This window comes from Tupaia chinensis, unplaced genomic scaffold, assembly GCF_000334495.1.
Source record: "Tupaia chinensis unplaced genomic scaffold, TupChi_1.0 Scaffold000340_1, whole genome shotgun sequence".
Taxonomy (NCBI): Eukaryota; Metazoa; Chordata; class Mammalia; order Scandentia; family Tupaiidae; genus Tupaia; species Tupaia belangeri.
In genome coordinates, this window is record NW_006159834.1 from 2295295 (window position 1) to 2317246 (window position 21952).

Sequence of the window (21952 nt, forward strand, 5' to 3'; positions counted from 1 at the left end):
AAAGATGAAGCAAGTCAGTAAGGACTGTTGCAAACTGAGAGTGGATGAAGGCCTGCCAGAGAAAAAGAGCCCACTAGAGGAAAAGTAGAACAAGGATGGGAGATGAGCCCCTCATAGCCTCCCCCAGTATATGCTATGGGGAAAAAGAAGAAGGAAAAAACCCTTTTATTAAATTTTAAATTTTTCCTTTTTTAAGGTTTTAACATGAGGGTTTTTTTTTGTGTGTGTGTATGTGTGTGTGTATAAATTATTTAATTCTGAACAGCACCCTGCCATGCCACTGGCTACACCACCACCCAAGATTTGTGTCTGGTTCGCATATTCACTCTAGCTTCTGCATTGCTGGCTAAATGAATCAAGTTGTGCTAGTCTTTGAAATACCACTCTAAAATAAAAGGGTTTTTGTTGTGAATAATGTGTTATTTGTATTAGGGTTGAGGGAAGAGTGTAGGAAGGAAACAAGTGAACGTGAGAAGGGAAGGAAGGGAAGAGGAGGATAGATTTCTATGAGCCAGTCAAATGATAACCAGGTGCTGAAATGTGTATGTTCGGGATGAAGAGAGTGTTCCTTCTAAGGAAATACAATCACAGGAGTTAGGAGAGTCAAAGAATAAAATGTTACCTAAGAGAAGAGAAGGCATGGTTAAGGAAATGGGGGGGGGGGGATAAGGAAATAGCATTGTGAGAGGTCAGCAGGTCGCATGGTGGTTAAGGTGCTAGACTCCCACATGGCAGACTACAGTTTGGATCCCAGAGCCAGTGGCTTGAAAATCACGCTGGGTGCATGTGTTTGTGTACCTCAAATTCTGAAGGTAGAATGGAGAAGGGATTGTGGTGTGACCATCCCACCCTGGGGGAGGGGGGTGACTTCTCACATTTCTTTTCTCTGTCTGTCTCTGTCTCTCTCCCGTGAACACATGTGTCCTATGGCAGTAAATAAATAAAATAAAAAAATAGGATTGTGATATTTTTCATTTGATCTTAGCCAAAACGTTGAGAGGCGATGGGACTGTTACATTCTTGAAGTGGTTCCACCTTTTATGTTTAATTATGACAACGTCTGTGGTCAGAAATGATTATTTTTGCCACCGTTAACTTAACACTTCAAGAATTAGAAAACCTGGTTTCTAATTTAAGTTTAATCATTTTCATATAGTGTACTGTCATAGTTGAATACATGTAAAATATGTTTCAGTTTGACATAATATTCTTTTCAAGCAAGACATAGCTAATTTTGTAGAGCAGATCCTCTTTGGAAATGCTGTACTATTGTTCTAAAATGAAATTAAAAACCAAATACTTGGAACACAGAAAAAGAACCCGTTGTACATTAGAAGATATAGTGAAGGCTTTTAAATAGTCCAGTGTAAGATAAGTGTAATATAAAGTGTGGCTGGACAAAGCTGCAGATTTGTTAAACCTCGACACTTTATGGTATGATAGTTTTATATGGTAGCTTTACAGAAAGCTCACATCATCCAATTTGTTACACTTATTGGAGCTGCATTTCAATTAAAACACTTTGCAATTTCCTTATTCTTTTTGAAATATTTTGAAACCCATTAGTGTGTCAGTGACTTGGCATTGCTCTCTAATTGCAATAGATTTCAAGTGATAAAAATTGATTTTAGTAGCATTCTTTGTAGAGTCAGCACTGGTTACCTGAATACATTACAGTTCTCTGTAACTTAAAACATCATCCCATGTTGTTAGAAGGTTTCATTGTCTGAATTTGCAATTATGTGGGCAGTTTATCCTTCACTAAAGAAATTTGCATTTAGAGGAAGTATGAAATTCTGAGAAATGTTAATATATTAAAAATATATTTTAAAACTTTTATTTATTTCCTATTTATGATAGAGTGTATATATTTGAGAGTGAGATAGAGAGAGAGAGAGAGATGAGTACTCTCCTTGGACCTGCTCACACCGTGATCTCCTCTTTCCCGACCTCCAACCCATCAGATCTTGGGCACTTCAGACACTTGCTTGAGAGTTCGGCCTGACCAGGGGATTCAAACTGTGGTCGCCACGTGGGATTCGGCTTCTCTAGAGAAGTACCTTACTGCTGACCCATGGAGGCAGCTCTGAAAATATATTTTAAAACCCTTGTTTTCACACATAAAATTAAATGATAGTAATATAGGTTTAATGTATTCGTCTTTTTAAAAACTACAGCATTTTGGGAATCATGCCTTTTTTGTGTTTTTTTTTTTTTATTATAATTGTGTTAAAAACAATAAAAGCAAGTATTACAAGCAATAAAAGCAAAGATTAAATTTTATATTGCTGTAAATTATAATTTTAATTGACAAACCCCAACCATATTTTTTTTTTTTTTTTGAGAGATTTTCACTGTAGGGCGCGTGCGCTCGCCAGACAGACAGAGAGAGACATAGAGACAGAAAGCGAGAAATCACCCCCCAGGGGGGATGGTCACGCCGCAATCCCTTCTCCTCCATTCTCCTCTCGGGATCTTGGGCACGCACGCACACGCGCCCGGCGTGAGTTTTAAGCCACCGGGTCCGGGACACGAACCGCGGTCGACTACGTGGGAGTCCAGCGACATAGCCATTACGCTAACTGCTGGTTCCCCCCAACCATATTTTTTAAAGTAAAAAATTATTATATTAAAAATGTGTAGAAAAGTACATGAATTATTAGTGTATACCTCAGTGCATTTCATTAAGCGAACCATCATATAACCATTATTATGGAGAAGCAGAACATTACAAGCTCCTCCCTTCCCCTTTCTCTTGTAGTCACTACCACAGCTCCAAAATAACCACTGTTCTGGCTTCTGTCACCTTTGCTTTATTTTGGACTTTTTTTTAGGATATATATATGTACTATTTTGTATCTGAGTTCTTTCATTCAACTTGATAATTTGTGGGCTATGATCCATACTATTGCAGGTACTGAGGTTTATCTTTGTTAATTGAAATGAAATACAATGAAAAAAATAAGATTGCTATATTTACATAAATTTTGGAAGGAAAACTATCAGTTTGAAGCTTTAATATGATATGAACTGTTTGACAGAGATTATTTGTATTTTTGACTTGGACAACTTTAAAATCGCATTCAGTGCTAAGCAGAAAAATGGTGTTACATAAAATCATAACATCAATGCAGTGTATGAAGTAGAGATTACAGTTGTACTCGTAGCCATTTTATTTTGCTATAAATGAAATTCATTGTTCAGTATGGCCTCCTGAACTGTGTTTTCCAGTCAAGTTATTTTCTAAAGATTAAATTAAATTCATTGCAGGGTACATGCTTTCAGAGATTGTAACAGTTCCTATCTTTCTGAACTATATCATGATTTTTTTTTTTTAGTGTGAGAAAAAGTTCAGAAAGACAGTTTTCCATCTCATTGCACCTTTTCAGAATAGTTCTCATACCTCCACCACAAAGTTTTATTAAATACAAATTGAAGTGAACCTATGTCAGTAAGAAATAATGAAAACACATCTTCAAAGGTCTGCTTTGCTTTCTTAGAGTACTTTCATTCTACTTCCAGGATTACTTGGCAAGCAAAAGTTTGGTAGAATTTGAGTAACTGGTATATTGAGAAAATTATGAATGATTAATTGCTGTTAGTTACCATTTTTCTAGATAGAATAGTGCCTCTCCTACCACCCCCAGGTGTTCATGCTTCCATCTCTGAAACCTGTGATTATGTTAACATTACATGGCAGAGAGATTTGACAGATGGAATTGGAAGTTGCTAAACAGATGTCCTTAAAACAGAGAGATTATCCTGCATTATTGGGTGTGCCAGATCTAATCACATGAGTCCTTTAAATCTGAACAAGAAGGTAGAAGAGTCAGAGATAATGCAGAAGAGGGAGACTGAGGGGAGATTCAAAACATGAGAGAGATTTGGTCTACTGTCACCGGTCTCAAAGATGGGGGAGGCCCAGGAGCAGAGCAAGGAGGGCAGCCTTTAGGAGCTGAGGATGACCACTGGCCACCAGCAAGCCAGGAAATGAGGGCTTCCATGTCTTCATGAAACTCAGTTCTGGCCAAAATCTGAATGCTTCTTGAAGCAGTTTCCTCTAGAGTTCCCAGAAAGGAATGTATCCATGTAACATTTTTGTTTTGGCCTTTTGAGACACAGGCAGAAAAACAAGCCAAGATCATCAGGCTCTTTAGAAAATTGTATGAAATTTTATGAAAATTTCAGAAAATTTTATGCTTTAGCTAATGAAACACTTGTATATTGTGAATGCTCTATGAATTCTGCTATCTCTTTCATTATAATTTAATATAAGAGCTACACTAACTGATAAATAATTCTGATAAATAACTGATAAAAATGATTAATTTCAGACTTGACAGATTTAATTTGAATCTCATAATCAAAACAATTAAGAAACTAGTCATACCTCTTTTATTTCTTTTAATTCCCTCAATTACCCTGAAGCCGTTACCATTTCCTCCATGTTATTGATGAAGAAGGTAGAAACTGGTAGTAGATTGGAATCCAGGTCTATCTCTTTAAATTGTGATTTCTCCTTTACATGCATTTCATGTAGATCTTTATTGGGTACAGTATGATTTTTCAGATTATGGAGACAGTGTGTCCTATGTCCTAATCAACTTAAGAATATAAAGATACTCATCTTCAACATGGAGTATTAGATGATGTTGTGCATTTAGTGATAGTTTTTTTTTTCCCCTCGGAAGTATGTACAGAATTATTTATATTTTTAATTTTGCTGTAGTATGGAATGCTTATAGTCCATAACCTTTCCCCCTTTTTTTTAAAAAAGAATTATTTTATTTAACTTTATTTATTTTGATTTGACCAGAGAGGGACAGAGTGAGAGAGAGAGAAAGAGAGAGAGAGAGAAGGAAAGTGAGAAAGCAAGCCGCTAGGTCTGGGACCTGAAACGTGGTTGGCCATGTGGGAGTCCAGCGCCCTTAATCACCCGCCACCTGCTGGCCCCAACCTTTTCCCTTTATTCACTTACATTCTTATATAACTAAAAGAATGTTAAAAACAATATTTCTCCCCATGCAGTTTTCTGGTATCTGCTACTATTCTCTATTTCTTTGTTTTTGAGACCTTCAGTGTATGCCATAGAGTGTGGACATGCAATATATGTTAAGCAGGATGTTTAATATTTCTCTTTAATAGTCTGACTTATTTCACTTAGCATTGTACCTTCAAGACTTGTCCATTTTGTGTCAAATGCAAGTCTATCTTAATTTCAAAATCAGTAACTTTTCCTATATATCCTATTGCAGATCAGCAGGTTTTATGTTTGTTTGTTTGTTTGTTTGTTTTTTTGAGAGATTTTCCCTAAAGGGCGCTTGCGCTTCACCAGACAGACAGAGAGAGACATAGAGACAGAAAGCGAGAAATCAGCCCCCCAGGGGGGATGGTCAAGCTGCAATCCCTTCTCCTCCATTCTCCTCTCGGGATCTTGGGCACGCACGCACACGCGCCCGGTGTGAGTTTTAAGCCACCGGGTCCAGGACGCGAGCAGTGGTCGACTATGTGGGAGTTCAGCGACATAGCCATTACGCTAACTGCTGCTTCCCGAAATCAGTAGTTTTTAATGTTCTATTAGAAAAGAATAAAGGTTTGAAGCCCAATGGAACAAAAAATGGACAATGAATAATAAAACAAGAAAATAACTATTTAAAAAAATAGTAAGGTAGACGTACCAAGACAAAGAAGACATACTCAAATCAAGAATATATACCAGAAAGTTGGGGCCAGTAGGTGGTGTGGTGGTTAAGGCACTGTACTCCCATGTGGTTGACCACAGTTTGAGACCCAGACCTGCTGCTTGCTTTCTCACTTTCCTTCTCTCTCTCTCTCTGTCTTTCTCTTTTTCTCTCTGGTGAATGTACATGCCCTATAGCATATTATGATAATAATAATAATAAATTAAATAACTAATTCTTTACAAAGTAAAGACTATATACAAGAAAACCCAATCATCATAATAATAAGTACTTAAAGTCGAATTAACAAAAAACTATGTAATATCAGGAACTAAAAGTGGATCTCCCTAATTTGCCTTGCCCCAAAACAAGCACATGTACCCTTTGGCAATGAAAGGAAACAACACTACAAATGATTATCCCTTGTGCACACAGATACAAAATCTTTGGAATATTATCAAATTAAATTTAGCCAAAATAAAGAGGATAATATACCTTCATTAAGTCACAGATCTCTGTAATGTAAGATTGTTTTAACATTTGAAGAAAAAGTCAGTGGAATATCACCATCTAACAAAATAAAAAGAAAAAAATGATAATCTCAATAAGTGCTAAAAAGAGCATTTGAGAAAATTCAACCCTTATTTACGTTAAAAATTTTAAAGAAACTATGGATAGGAATAGTCTTTTTCAATATGAAAAAGGGCATCTCTGGAAAACCAGGGATTTCTTCATACTTAATGGTAAAACACTGAGTGCTTTCTCCTCAGATTCTGAATTTAGCAAAAATGTTCACTCTCATCTTTTTTGTTCTTTTCCTTGTTTGTCAAAGATAAGGTCTTACTGCGTCATGATCCTTTTGCCTCAGTCTTCTGAGTAGCTGGGACCACCTGGCCTGGCTCTTTCACAAAGTGTCAGTTATTGTTTTGTTATTTATTTATTAATTTATTTTTGATCCCTATACATGTATTTTGCCCCTACCCGTCTCCCATTTTCTTCTTCATATTTATCTTTCTGTAGTTGTCATAACCATTATAGCCTTTGAACACAAATTTTTAAAGAGGTTGATGATTTAATTCATCAACTTTTTAACTTTTATGAACACAGACCTATGTAAAATTGTATTAACATCAGTTGTAGTATAACTTGAAATAAAAATGCTTGGGAAATTTAAAGTCAATGACTTAAAAATCATTCCCTTCATGGTAAGAGCAATCTGTGGTAGTGCATATTAATGGGAAACTCATATTAATAGAGTTAATACATGACACTCTGATGTACTACGTCTTTATACTATAATAAACCAATAGCTTGGAATTATTATTGCCTTTTACAATATTTTCTGTCTAGGTAACTATGTACTTCTAGATGAACAATTTTTAAATATTGATTAAACTTCATTTTCATTTGATTTCTTTTTTAAATTATTTTTTACTTAACTTTACTTATTTATTTTTAATTTTGAGGGGGAGGGAGAGAGAGAAAGTAAGAAAGCAAGCCGCCATGTCCAAGACTCGAACCATAGTCAGTCATGTGAGAATCCAGCGCCTTTAACCACCATGCTACCTGCCAGCTCCTCATTTAATTTCCATTGGTTACAAAATATCTCTTGATAGAAAACTAATATATAGTTTTTAGCATAGTCATAATCTTCTTTAAAGACTGATCAAATTATGCTGCTCATATTTTAAAGTTATATTTTATTGTTATCTGGGAAAGTTATAGCAAATCATGACAATTTTGTAGTGCCTCTATTTTTTTCACAAGCAAAACATTTTCTTTTATCTTTGATCAGAGACCACAAAAGCATCTCAGGCAAAGCTCTTTAAAAAACATTTTTATAGATGGTTTTCCTTTTGAAGAAATACTGAAAGATTAAATTAGAATAAATTTTGTCAGAACTTATAAATGTAATTCACATAAGACCCCTCATCATTTCTTCTCCCTTTGTTGTTTAGCGGTACTTTTTATAATTTGGAAAAATAGCATATTATTCTCTGTAATAATGTTACTTACGTTTTAGTAGTTACTGTGACCGATTGCATAAAATGACATAAGAAAGAACACAATTTCTCTATCTTGTGTATCCCACTTTGGTATTTGTTAAGATTAATATTGTAAATGCTGTCATTGAACTATCTCAATTATTTTCTGGGCTATATAAATCTGGGGGAAAAAGTTAATCACTCACATTGGAAAAATCATCTTCAAATATACCTTAAATATATTTTTTCAAAATATTTGTAAAATTAGTCATATATTTTAGTACTCTCTTGCTAAGACCATGCATGTTATTGGGATTAAAGCTATAAGAAGAGAGAATGGAATGAACGCTAATACAAGTTTGGGGGCCAGGCAGTGGTGCAGCCCAGCACTGCTGGATCAGCATGGGAAAGGTCCTGGGTGTGTGTCCCATGACCTTCTTGAGCATGCTGGGAGCACGCACCTCCTGTGATCCCAGCTGGCTGAGACTGGGGGTCGATTGTGGCGTAAGGACTCTGTTGGGTATGCCTGTGTCTGTCTGCCTATCTATTTACCTATCTGCACCTCTTACTCTTTCAGAGGAAAAATAAATATAAAAACTTAAAAAAATTTTACTCGTAAGCACTTCGTAGTGATTAAAAATATGACTGATGAACTGTTAAATCTGAAATTGTATTTGATAGGTATCTAGGTTAGAGTTGATGAAATGCCTTGTCGTGATGAAGAATTGAACAAATTGCTTTTATCACTTGTAGTCATCTTTGATCAAAGTGAAAGAAAAAGAGAGATGACTGTTGGGGATTTTATTTAAGCAGAATAAAGGCTTTGGACACATCTTTAAATTATATTTCATGGAGCTGTAGAATCCTCCAGGAAGACAGGATTTTATCGTCTGATCCAATCTCTGCTTACAGATCAGGAATGTGAGGGTCCAAGGGGTCAGGAATATACAAACCATCATATGATTTATGAGAGACAGAGGCAAGGCTATACTCTAGGTTTCTTAATATTTAGCCTAATGACCTTTGTCCCCCATTTTCAAATGTCCAGGGAAAGATACATGTATTCTTTATTTCAGTAGATTATCATAGATATGGATATAGATATAAACAATATAATGGGAAATATTTTTTACTCTAAAGAAATATGGTTAAAAAAGTATGTCAACAACTATGAATGAAGATTCATTCATAGTTTAACAATTCCTTATACATATTAGTATCTCTTTAATTATTGCCAATTGATTAGATAAGTCCAAAATTGTTTGAACTAGAAAATATTATTTTCTATGTAAATTTTTCAAGTTTTTTCTTTATAATATCACAGTAATGGTAGAGAAAATGAATAATTGAATAATTTCAGAATGAAGGATCTGTTATGTTCCTACTGATTCAATATAGAATTACTTTTTTTTAACCTTTTTAAAAATAATTACTTTATTTATTATGATTTTTTTTTCATTTGATCAGAGAGAGACAGAGAGAGAGTAAAAGGGAAAATGAGAAAGCAAGCCACCAGGTCTGGGACTTGAATTGCAGTCGGTGTGTAAACTACCATGCCACCTGCCTGCCCCTTTTTCTATCTTTTTATATGGCTACCATTCATAGGTGTTTCATTTGGAACAAAAAAATTATTCAGAAATGATGAATAAAAATGTATTGGCAATGTATGTTGGTATCTTAATTCCTTTATTGATTTTTTCCCCTGTATTCAGTATCATAATATTACTATAGCAAGATAAATATTATTTTAATCTCTCTCTCTCTCTCTTTTTTTTTTTTTTTTTGAGAGGCTTTTGCCTTAGGGTGTGTGCGCTCACCAGAGAGATAGAGAGAAAGTGAGAAATCATCCTCTGGGGGGATGGCCACACTACAGTCCCTTCTCCTCCATTCTCCTCTCAGGATTTAGGGCATGTATGCACATGCGCCTAAGTGAGTTTCAAGCTGCAAGCTGCTGGGTCCAGGACTCAAAGCACTGTCAACTACATGGGAGTTCAGCATTGTAACCATGACACCATCTACTGGTGCCTCATTATTTAAATCTCTAATTATGAAATGCTATTATCATTCATAATTGACAGAGGCAATTTAAAAGTGAATCAAAGCTTAATTCAGAAGAAGCAGACAGTATTTAGTAAAAATGGGATTTCTGACACATAAAAATTTACTAAAATTATTGGGCCATTCTACCATGTTAGACTTAATTTTATGCAATTTAAAATTTAATTCTACATATAAGGAATAGGTCATAGATAGAACTTATGTTCTTGATCTTTGGCTGATAGCTTCTAAAAGCAGAAATCGATAGTTAGTAATTTGGTATCTTGGATTGAGTATCAGAGACATGAGAAATAAAGGAAAATGGTTAGATCACTATGAATTGAACAATTGATGAGAGGTAATCTTTATCCTAACACAAATAACTGAACCCAAAGTATTAATCTAAAATAACAAAACAGTAGAGAAGTTGACTGATTATATCCTTTTATTCAAAAATATAGATGTTAAATGATACTTTTTAAAGAATTATTTTATTTAACATTATTTATTTAACTTTATTTATTTATTTATTATTTGACCAGAGAGGGACAGAGTGAGAAAGAGAGAGGGAAAGTGAGAAAGCAAGCTCCCAGGTCCTGGACTTGGACCTTGGTCAGCCATGTGGGAGTCCAACACTCTTAACCACCACACCACCTGCTGACCCTGTTTTTTTTTTTTTTTAATTATTAATTTAATTTTACTTAATCATTCATTTACTTTAATTTTACCAGAGAGAGATATACACACACACACACACACACAGAGAAAGAGAGGGAAAGTGAGAAGGCAAGCCACCAGGTCTAGGACTTGAACCGTGGTAGGCCATGTGAGAATGTCCAGCACCTTAGCCACGACGCCACCTGCTGGTCCCCCCATGACCCTATTAAATAATACATTTTACACTTGATTATAAAACCAATGGAAGAATCGCTTTTATATATAGAAAGTAGGGAGAAATTTCCTTGGTTGAACAGTCCTTTCTCTGGTTCTCTGATGCTAATAATATCACGGGTAGAGCAACATGGTTTGGAAAATCTTGTGCTAGGTAGGAAACTACATTGCTTTACATATAGCACAGATCCATATGGGAAGATCCTTGATAAGAACTGGAATTTTTAAAAATTTGATCTTATACTGTGTAGGAGGCATGATTAAATCACCTCTTTGGTTCTGTTTTTAAAGTAGGGTATGAATAGGACTTTTTAGTTTGACCTAATTTAGGGTAAAAATTGACAGGGAAAAAAAATTGGCAAACTCATAAAAGCTGTTGTTATCAATTGGCTGAAAGTGATAAACTAAAGGCCCAATGTTATTCTCTCCTGCAACGAGCTAAATGGGAACATCTGTTACTGCATTTCTGTGTAGTTATTTTTGGATCAGTTGCCCAGTGTGATGCATTGTGACCATTCGCTAACCTTTACTTACTGAGTTCATGCATAATTACGGCAATTAATCATCATGACCTAATCCTTTATTCCTATAGAACATAATGGTCTTTAGAGCATTTAAAAAAAAATCTCCTTTGAGGGGAACCAGCAGTTAGCGTAATGGCTATGTCGCTGGACTCCCACGTAGTTGACTGCGGTTTGTGTCCAGACCCGGTGGCTTAAAACTCAAGCCGGGCGTATCTGCGTGCATGCCCAAGATCCCGAGAGGAGAATGGAGGAGAAGGAATTGCAGCATGACCATCCCTCCTGGGGTGTGATTTCTCGCTTTCTGTCTCTATGTCTTTCTCTGTCTGGCGAGCGCATGCGCCCTATAGCGAAGAAAACCTCTCCAAAAAAAAAAAAAAAATCTCCTTTGATTTTTTTTTTTTTAAGAGAGATTTTTGCTATAGGGTGCGTGTGCTCACCAGAGAGACAAAGAGACAGAAAGACAGAAAGTGAGAAATCGTCCTCAGGGAGGATGGCCATGCCGTAATCCCTTCTCCTCCATTCTCCTCTTGGGATCTTGGGCACGCACACACACGACTGGTGTGAGTTTAAGCTGCTGGGTCCAGGACTTGAACCGCTGTGGATGATGTGGGAGTCCAGTGACATAGCTATATGCCATCTGCTGGTTCCATCTCCTTTAAGTCTTAAAACAAACTTGTGTGGTAGGGAGTAGCTATTAACATTATTGTCTATTTCTCCTAAAATTAGTGAACAGAAGAAGCAGCACAAAATTCTAGAATTTTTGGCATGCACTGCAGGGCTCTTTTAGTTTTATAGAGTTGCTTCTCCAAATCTCACCATATTGAAAAAAAAATAATGGTAAAGGACACTTTTTAAATTTTAATTGATCTTCCAGAGATTGTTCTTCTTTGTTTGATCTATTTAATTTTGTTAAAGGAGCAGGTATTAATGGGTTTAATTCTTTTTAAAAATGTTCTTCAATGCAGGAAATATCTTCTCTTCACATTTCCTGTTGAAATTCTACCCATCATTTCAGTAATGAGTTAAATGCCACTTTCACTGACCACTTGACAGATCTCCCCAAATGGAGGATCTGCTGTTCTTACTCCTCTCTTTAATTCAGTCACCTCCCTTTAATATTTTGTTTAGAGAATGGCCTTTTCTCAGTCAGTGGGGTTAAAGAAAATTTAATAGTAACATAATTAAGATTAATGAGAGTGAAAAATAAGGTTAAGGGGATTGAATGAATAAACAATGAAGAAGCAGCATAATGAATTGGCTGAGAGTACAGACTTTGGAAACACATTCCCAGAATTGAATTTCAGCTGTGCTACTTATTACTCATGTAACTATGGGCAAGTTATTGCCCACTAATTGTTACTCATTTTTTTAATCCATGTAATGGGATAGTAATATTAGTAGTTGCTTTGTAAGTCTAAATAGAACAAAAATACTAATTATATATATAAATATATATATTTTATATATATATATATGCACAATCATATATAAATGTATGTGTATGAATTATATACACATTTGTGTTTATGTATGTATGTTTACATATATAAAATAAGAATCCTTAATTCTTTTTATTTTTACTTAAATAAAAAAATTCTAAAAATTGAAAACATTCATGATATTTTACATCTTCAAATAGTAATAGTCAATACTCATTCTTTTACCATATTATGCTCACTGGCAATGTTAAACATGCTTCCATTGCTAAAGTTTTAGTGAAACTTTGAGTTTCATTTTGCTTTGTTGTAGATAATGCAAATATCAAGGGCCATTTATTCTGTCTATTCTCCCAACCAACTATTTAGAGTTATTGCAATTTTGTCTTCCTCCAAGTACTAAACTCTGAATTCTATGAAAGCAAGGATTATAACTCTTTGTTGCCATTGTACACTCAGTAACCCTGGATGGTACTTGGTAAAAAAATAAATGACTATCCTCTCATTCTTTACATTTCCTCCTAGATCACAGTAATGTCTTCATAATCTGAATATCAAGTTGCCTCACTTTCCTGGGCTATAATGCCTCCAAACCAGTGCACTAGATTTTGTTAAATTGATATTACTGAGAATATATTGGGTTCTTGGAAAGGTCATGATGCATTTTTACATAGAAAAACACGGAAAAATATTCATAACTTTTACAACAACATAACAGATACATCCCCATTTGGATTTCTGTTTCTCTTATTTTTAAGCCTTTCCTACCATTTTCAATTATCCAAATATATCAAGTTGAGATAGGAAAGCCAGCTTAGCATGGGAGCCAATCAGAGTGGGAGGCTCTTTAAGTGGTGATGTGCTGTTGACAAATCACTAGATATTTCTTTTAGTGGTCATGTCCTGTCGACAAATCACTAGATATAAATATTGCACCTATCTTTCCTAGGTAATTTAAAAAAAAATTTAAATTGTAACTCCAACCTGTTTTTTCTTTTGGAGGCAAAAGTCAATTGAGGCTTAACCTTCCTTTTAAAATTCTTTTGGATGAGGTATCCTTATCTGAAAGGCCTTTAAGAATGAAAGGTGCTCCATTAGTAATTTCCAGACGACAGGCATAAAATAAGACTTTACAGCCAAACTGGGGCATCTGGTCAGGCTCCTTACAGGCTCCATATTTGTCTTCAGTTATGTGCCATCTCTCATAAGGCTTGTGGTTGAAGTCCAATAAACTAAATAATAGAAATATACTGAGTAAATTGACATTTAATTATATTCACATACTTCAATTTAAAATTCTTTGTGTTGTATTTAAATAATCTCTGTTCTAAAATATTTTAGCTTTCTATGTAAAATGATTAGTCTCTATTTTCTAAAATTCAAGGTATAAGAAGGTTAAGGCAGTATGCTTTAATTTACCACTTACCCACTTCCATGCTACATGACTAACCAATAGTACACTGTAGAGATAATTATATGCTTGTCTTTGTTTTATACTTGGAGTAGATGGAAGTTTCTTATGATTTTCTAGTGTTAGAATTTATGTCCAAAAATATAATATGGATTATTACATCCTGGAGGTCAAAATTGAGAGAACATTAGAAAGATTTAATCAGGAAGCTTTGACTATCAGAGAAAAAAGATATTAACATTTATGCAAAAGCTAGAATTCACTATCTTTTCTAAGCGATATGATTTAAGAGATATCTTTTCATAATCTGATAATGATAGGTAAGGAAATGAAATTATTACATAAGGAATTGAATTCTCAAATGACGTGTTCTTATTTTTGTCATGAGGCATTTTTGTTCTCAATTTGGAATATTTAGTATATATATTTAGTCTTAGACCTAATATAAACTAGTTTTTGAATAGAAGAGAGGCAATGGCTTTAACATTGCTGTTATAAAATAAAATTTTCTATCTACTTTATTTTTTTTTTAACACGGGCATTTTGGCTACATGCTCTTCATAATTGAAGTAAGCGTGCACAATTTTAAAATGGTATACACATCTACAAGACAAATGGGACTCCTTTTCATAGAGGAATGCTCTCTATTAAGCCCAAAAAGTTCCCCTTCTTTTAGTTACCCACGTTCACATTCTCCTGTTCCTTCTGTTATCTGCTGTGATTATAGTTGTATGTGCAGAACAGGTCTCAGTCTAATGTTCCCATAAAGACTGGTCACTAGGGAACAGCCTAGAATGGGCTTTATCTCAAAAGATGAATGTGTTAATCCTATTCTATTAAGAAGGGGAAAGATAAATCTGACAGAATGAAAAAAATGGGAAATGCATCATTTTGCTTCTCTGGGGTTAAAATATCTTTGAAAATAAATATTTCTTTAAAATAGGAGAAATGAAAAAGATCCTGCCACTTTTAAAAATCTTGTTAGGCATTAGTTGGATTGAATACAGATTTAAATGTCTTTTAAACCTGCAAAAACTGAAGTAGGAACTCCACCTCCCCTTTCTTCAAACTCAAGGAAATTGAGCTGGCATGATTTTTTCTCCTGTGTTCTAAGGCTCTGTCAGAGTGACTAGGCTACACCTCGGCTGTGCATTTCCTATTTAAATTGTGTATTTGCCTAATTTGAACTTAAAATAGTTATGTGTATTGTGTAAGCACTTAATCCACTTAACAGTAAAATTAGGGAAAAAAAAAAGGTAGTAGAAGAGCAGTGGTTGGGCTGGCTGGTGGCATGGTGATTAGGATGCCGCTCTCCTACATAGCTGACCAGGGTTTGAGTCCTGGACCTGGTGGCTTGCTTTCTCACTTTCACTTTCTCTATTTTTCTCTGGTCAAATTAAAAAAATAAAAAAGTTATATCTAAATATATAATACATATAAATATATATTACATATCTACATACCTCTATATTATATATAAATATATAATATATATCTGAATATATTGTGTATATATAATAAATAAAATTAAATAATTCTTTAAAAAATAAAAAGGTACATCATTGAAATTTTTCATAAGTTGTCTAGAATACTTAATGAAAATTCCAGAAAGATAAAAGCCCATGAACACTTTGTAAGTTAGAAGAAAAAATGACCATCATTTTCATTACTTCAAAAAGAGATTTATCTTGTTCTTTCTCAATTAGAGGGCAAATATCTTCTATTTTTATTACTTTCCCACTGACAATGCTAGGCAGAATAATGTCTCCCCAAAGATATCCATGTCCTAATCCTCCCAACTTATGAATATGTTCTGTTGCATGGTGTATTAGTATTGTAGGTCTGCTATAACAAAATACCACAAATTAGCAGCTTACATCAACAGAAATTGTTTCACATTTCCAGAGACAAAAAGCACACAGTATTGGAGTTTATAGGGCCAGGCTTCCTCTAAAATCTACAGAGAAAAAATATTTCTTTGCCTCATCCAGTTTCTGGTATCTTCCGCTTACCCTTGGTATTCCTTGGTTTGTAGCTGCATCATTCCAGTCTCTACTTCTTTTGTCACATGGCTGTCTTCCTTCTGGGTATCCATGTCATCACATGGCATTCTCCTTTATGTCATCTTTTATTATATGAACATGAATCATATTGAATTAAGGTCCACATGAGTTTTTCCCCCCACTTTCCTTGCCTGTCACCCTGTAGGGCCTCTCTACTTTCACAAATGACCTTTTTTTTTTTTTTTTAAGAGGGAAAGTAAGAAATCATACCCCTGGGGCCAGCAGATGTGGTGGTTAAGGGCACCGGACTCCCACATGGCCAACTGTGGTTTGAGTCCTGGACCTGGTGGCTTGCTTTCTCACTTTCACTTTCTCTATTTTTCTCTGGTCAAATTAAAAAAATAAAAAAGTTATATCTAAATATATAATACATATAAATATATATTACATATCTACATACCTCTATATTATATATAAATATATAATATATATCTGAATATATTGTGTATATATAATAAATAAAATTAAATAATTCTTTAAAAAATAAAAAGGTACATCATTGAAATTTTTCATAAGTTGTCTAGAATACTTAATGAAAATTCCAGAAAGATAAAAGCCCATGAACACTTTGTAAGTTAGAAGAAAAAATGACCATCATTTTCATTACTTCAAAAAGAGATTTATCTTGTTCTTTCTCAATTAGAGGGCAAATATCTTCTATTTTTATTACTTTCCCACTGACAATGCTAGGCAGAATAATGTCTCCCCAAAGATATCCATGTCCTAATCCTCCCAACTTATGAATATGTTCTGTTGCATGGTGTATTAGTATTGTAGGTCTGCTATAACAAAATACCACAAATTAGCAGCTTACATCAACAGAAATTGTTTCACATTTCCAGAGACAAAAAGCACACAGTATTGGAGTTTATAGGGCCAGGCTTCCTCTAAAATCTACAGAGAAAAAATATTTCTTTGCCTCATCCAGTTTCTGGTATCTTCCGCTTACCCTTGGTATTCCTTGGTTTGTAGCTGCATCATTCCAGTCTCTACTTCTTTTGTCACATGGCTGTCTTCCTTCTGGGTATCCATGTCATCACATGGCATTCTCCTTTATGTCATCTTTTATTATATGAACATGAATCATATTGAATTAAGGTCCACATGAGTTTTTCCCCCCACTTTCCTTGCCTGTCACCCTGTAGGGCCTCTCTACTTTCACAAATGACCTTTTTTTTTTTTTTTAAGAGAAATTTTTGCTATAGGGCCATGTGCTCTCCATAGAGACAGAGAAAGACAGAGAGAGAGAAAAAGCAAGAAATCACCCCCCACCCCTGGGGGAGGATGGAGGATGGTCAGACTACAGTCCCTTCTCTTCTGTTTTCCTCTTGGGATCTTTGGCACACACACACACACACACACACACACACACACACACACGTGCCCAGTATGAGTTTTAACTGGCTGGGTCTGGGACTTAAACTGTAGTTGATTATGTGGGAGTCCAGCAATGTAACCGTTATGCCATCTGCTGGTCTCCACACAAATGACCTTCTAAGATGCTTTGATAAGTAAAAATTATTCTTTCCTAAAATATCTGCCACCTTTTCTTAATACATTATTTTATTCTCATCAAAAGACAAAAGGCCAGTGATTCAGAATCCCCAGAACTTAGACTGAAACTTTTCAATTATGAAAATTATAATTCTAATAATTATTTAAATTATTTAATATTTTAGTATTTATCTCAATTAGGAACATTTTCCAATAATTTTATGGTTAAATATTTTCTTCATTGAAGGTGACTAAGTGTCAGAGAAATAAGAGGGACACTTGGCCCATGGCTTCCCCATCATTTTCTCATATGTGATCATAGCTTCAAATAAAAACCTGACCTATCCATCCTAAAAAAAAAAAAAAGAAAAAGAAAAAAGAAAAAAAAAAGAAATTAAGTGCCTTGTTCTTAGTTTTTTGTTATAAATTAGAGCTAGTATAGGACCAATGATAGAGGCACAAATATGAACCTTGCTACATATCCAAGCTATTGACTTCTATCTACAACCATATTAAATATGTAGAAGAAAATCACACAGTATATGGAAACTGGTGAACGAACTGACTATTAAAAATACATGAATACATTTGTTTGGATATGATTTTTCTTTAGTTAGTGGAAGTTTTAGTCTGTATGTGAGGTATTATTAATATTCATCAGAAGGAGATCTATTGTTTTGTGTTAAGGATATATATCAAGTTTAGGAGTAAAAATAGAAAGTGTTACTTCATTGAGTTCTGGATGTCATTGAGTGACAAAGAATATTTCAAGGACTTACTTTACGAAGTGTTTACTTTCTTATGGCCACAAACCTGAATGAAGCCTGTACTGAACTTGAGATTCAACTGTTTGAGCAGAACAACCATGGAACTTCATCCTGGTGTTCTCTTGCGTAGTAACTTGTTGCCTTAATGATTTTCTTGCCAGTTGCTGAAAGCAGAGAAAGGTACTTCTCCCCAAAGAGGATAGAGTAATCAAAGAGGGAGGCAACGTGCAGAGCATACAGAAATTTAACCAGATACAGTTTTCTGAAATATTTTAAACATTTTTTTGATGACCTGCAATCAGTTTTCTTCCCTTTAATTAAAAGAAAGAAAATGTAAATAGTGGAAATGGCTCTACACTTCTTGGAATGAGAGGAAGGAAAAAGAAGTTGAAAAGTTTCTTCCTAAGAGACAATAATTTTTCCTTGAGGAAGGAGGCAAAATGCTTTCCTGAAGGTATAAGGAATTGAGACACAGTATGCCAATGCAGAATATGTCCTCAAGTTATTCATTCATGTCTTTCAACAAGTGGGAGGATTTGAAATAATTTTTGTGGGGGGAGATAAAGCAACAGGTGGGAGAAAAAGAAGAGAAAGCTAAGAGAGAAAAGAGAAGGTAGAGGAAACATACAGAAAAGGAATCTCATTAGAAACTATCAGAAAGACACTTTGGCCTATTGGTTGGTCCAGCAGGAACCAGAAGCCATGGATTTGAAGGACTAATTCATGTCATGGTGCCAGCTTTTCATTAGTCATGTAGTTCTATACTCTTTTGTGTGTGCGTGTGTGTGATTGGGAAGCAGAGTGCTGCATACTGACCAGCAGATGAAGGCTGGCCAGTGGGCATCCTTAGGTGACACTCCAGAAGACACACAGGAGATTTGTAGTAAAATCAATCAGAACATGGGTTCCTCTGGGCACCTGTCCAACCTCGTTCCTCACCAGGGTCCGGGAACCTGCCAGCCACTTTCCTGAAGGTGACTTGGTTCACTAGAAATAGAGCCCCTCAGGGGTGCCACCTCGTTTTTGTTTTTCTTTTTTTGGAGAGGTTTTTGCTATAGGGAATGTGCACTCGACAGACAGACAGAGAGACAGAAAGCGAGAAATCACCCCCAGGGGGGATGGCCACACCACAATCCCTTCTCCGTTATCCTCTGGGACTTTTGGGCATGCACACACACGCGCCTGGTGTGAGTTTAAGCCACTGGATCCAGGACTCGAACCGCAGTCGACTACGTGGGAGTCCAGCAACATAGCCATTACACTAACTGCTGGTCCCCACCTCGTTTTTTTTTTATAAAGAACATTTTCTTGGGAACCAGCAGTTAGCGTAATGGCTATGTCGCTGGACTCCCACGTAGTAGGTCGCGGGTCATGTAGCGGACACGGTGGCTTAACCACGCGTGTGCGTGCGTGCCCAAGATCCCGAGAGGAGAAGAGAGGAGAAGGGATTGCGGCGTGACCATCCCCCCTGGGGGGTGATTTCTCCCTTTCTGTCTCTATGTCTCTCTCTGTCTGTCTGGCGAGTGCACACACCCTACAGTGAAAATCTCTCCAAAAAAAAAAAAGAGAACATTTTCTTTAGATTTTTTGAAGTCTTCATTTATTACTTTCATTCTGCATTCTCTCAAGGCCATCAGACAGCTTCTGTACAAATTGCCTTGATGTTGGCTTCAGACAGGTCATCCTTAGCCATGATCAGGTCGTCCAGGGTTACATTGGCCAGCATCATCCTGCTTGTATGGATCTAAAAGGTGGGCTTCTTGGTCTTTTCATTGGGCAGGGGAAACTCAATCTTCCTGTCAAAGCAGCCTGGTCTGATAAGCACTGAATCCAAAGACTCTATTTGGTTTGTGGCCATAATAACTTTCACATCTCCCCTTGAATCAAATCTATCCAACTGGTTCAACAGTTCCAACATTGTTCGCTGAATTTCTTTTTCACCATCAGAATTTGGGTCACATCTTTTTGTCCCAATGGTATGAAATCATCAATAAACAGGATGGATGGTGCATGTTCTTCAACAACTCGAAATATTTCCTATATGAGTTGGGGCCCATCATCTGGGTATTTATGAATAAGTTCAGAACTCACAACTCTCAAGAAAGTGACTGAAGTTTGGTTAGCAACTGGTTTGGCTAACAAGGTTTTTCCTGTGCCAGGAGGACCATAGAGAATGACCCCCTCAGGGGGCTTTATATCCATCTCTTCGTAATATTCAGGGTGGGTGAGAAGAAGCTGTACAGATATCTTAATCTCCTGATTTGGTTGTCCACCCCCCCCCAATATCGGCATTGGTCTCCCGCACAGCCTTTTCCTCCTTTATCACTGTGACCAAGGGATCTGTGTCATCTATCAGCACCCCTATCACTCCACGCACTTTGTGGTTGAGTAGGACTGAGCAGCCCGTTCCAACAGATCCTCGTCTACAAGCAAAAGAATGCTGACAGTGTTCTGAGCCCACAGATGTGGACATGATGGCATGGTTGTCATCAATGACTCTTCCAAGGTTCTTACCGACATCGGGGTCACCCTCCAATCATCTTCCTTTGATCTTTCCTCTTGTTTTTCTTCTAATGTTTTCATCTGTTCCTGATTTCTAATGAATTCTTCTTCCATGAGAAGTTAGTCTTTAATTCTCTCTAATTTCAATAATTTTAATCAGCACTGTGTGTGAGGTGTCTCCAGTGGCAGTTTGCTGGCAGGATCTGGTTTCTTAGTTTTCTTCTTTCTTCCCACTGTAGTTGGGACAGGAGATTCATACTTTTTTTTCTTGTCCTTGTCATCCTTCTTGCCACCTCTGTGACCATGACTACCACTCTGACTTTGACCCATCTTGCTTCGGCTGCTCTCTCTCTCTCTTTGAGAGATTTTTGCTATAGGGTACGTGTGCTTCCTGGAGAGACAGAAAGTGAGGTGATTTCCCTTTTCCTTTCCCTTGTCCTCCATTCTCCTCCTAAGATCTCAGGCACACATGTACATGTGCCTGGCTCGAGTTTGAAGCCACTGGGGTCAGAACTCAAACCACAGTCGGCCATGTGAGAGGCCAGCGACGTAACTGCTATGCCATCTGTTGGTCCCCTTATCAGACTCTTTCTTAACACTTTTATCCAAAGACCTTTCTGTTTTTGTTTTTGTTTTTTTTTTTCCTTTTTAGGTAGGATCTCACTGTTGTGATTCTTCCGCCTCAGTCTCCTAGCTGGGATTCCGGGCACATAGTATCATGCCTGGTTCTTTTTTTAAGACCCGTCTCACTATGTTGAGGTCAGTGCCAAGCTCTTGATCCTCTTCCCTCAGCCTGCTGGTCGCTGGGATTGTAGGCACAGGCCACTGCACTTGGTCTTTAGATTGGACCAGGAATCAACCCCAAGCCTCCTGCTGTGGTCCTGCCAATAAAGCACAGTATCTTAGCAGCATGTCACAGCAGCTAGGCAAGAACTTTTTAACATTAACTTTCAAAACCAAAAACATGGCATACAAATAGGAATCTGTGGAAACACAACGAATTTTTTTTTTTTTATACTTTGTTTTTTATTATAATTTTTTTTTTTCTCATCACAACACACATATGAATTTTCCATCCAAAATACACTGTGCATTGGCTCAATCAAGCACATCAACATACATGTTCTCGGCAGATGATTTCCCAATTCCCGTGTCCTGCAT

The 21952-nt window shown here is 36.2% G+C and overlaps 1 protein-coding gene and 1 pseudogene across 1 annotated transcript in view; one reads left to right on the plus strand and one right to left on the minus strand.

The window, feature by feature from the left end:
- Positions 1-21952, plus strand: part of STPG2 (sperm tail PG-rich repeat containing 2) — a 404777-nt gene that overhangs the window by 169856 nt on the left and 212969 nt on the right. The gene's annotated exons all lie outside the window — the stretch shown is intronic.
- Positions 19277-21121, minus strand: LOC102491168 (26S proteasome regulatory subunit 4 pseudogene; annotated as a pseudogene).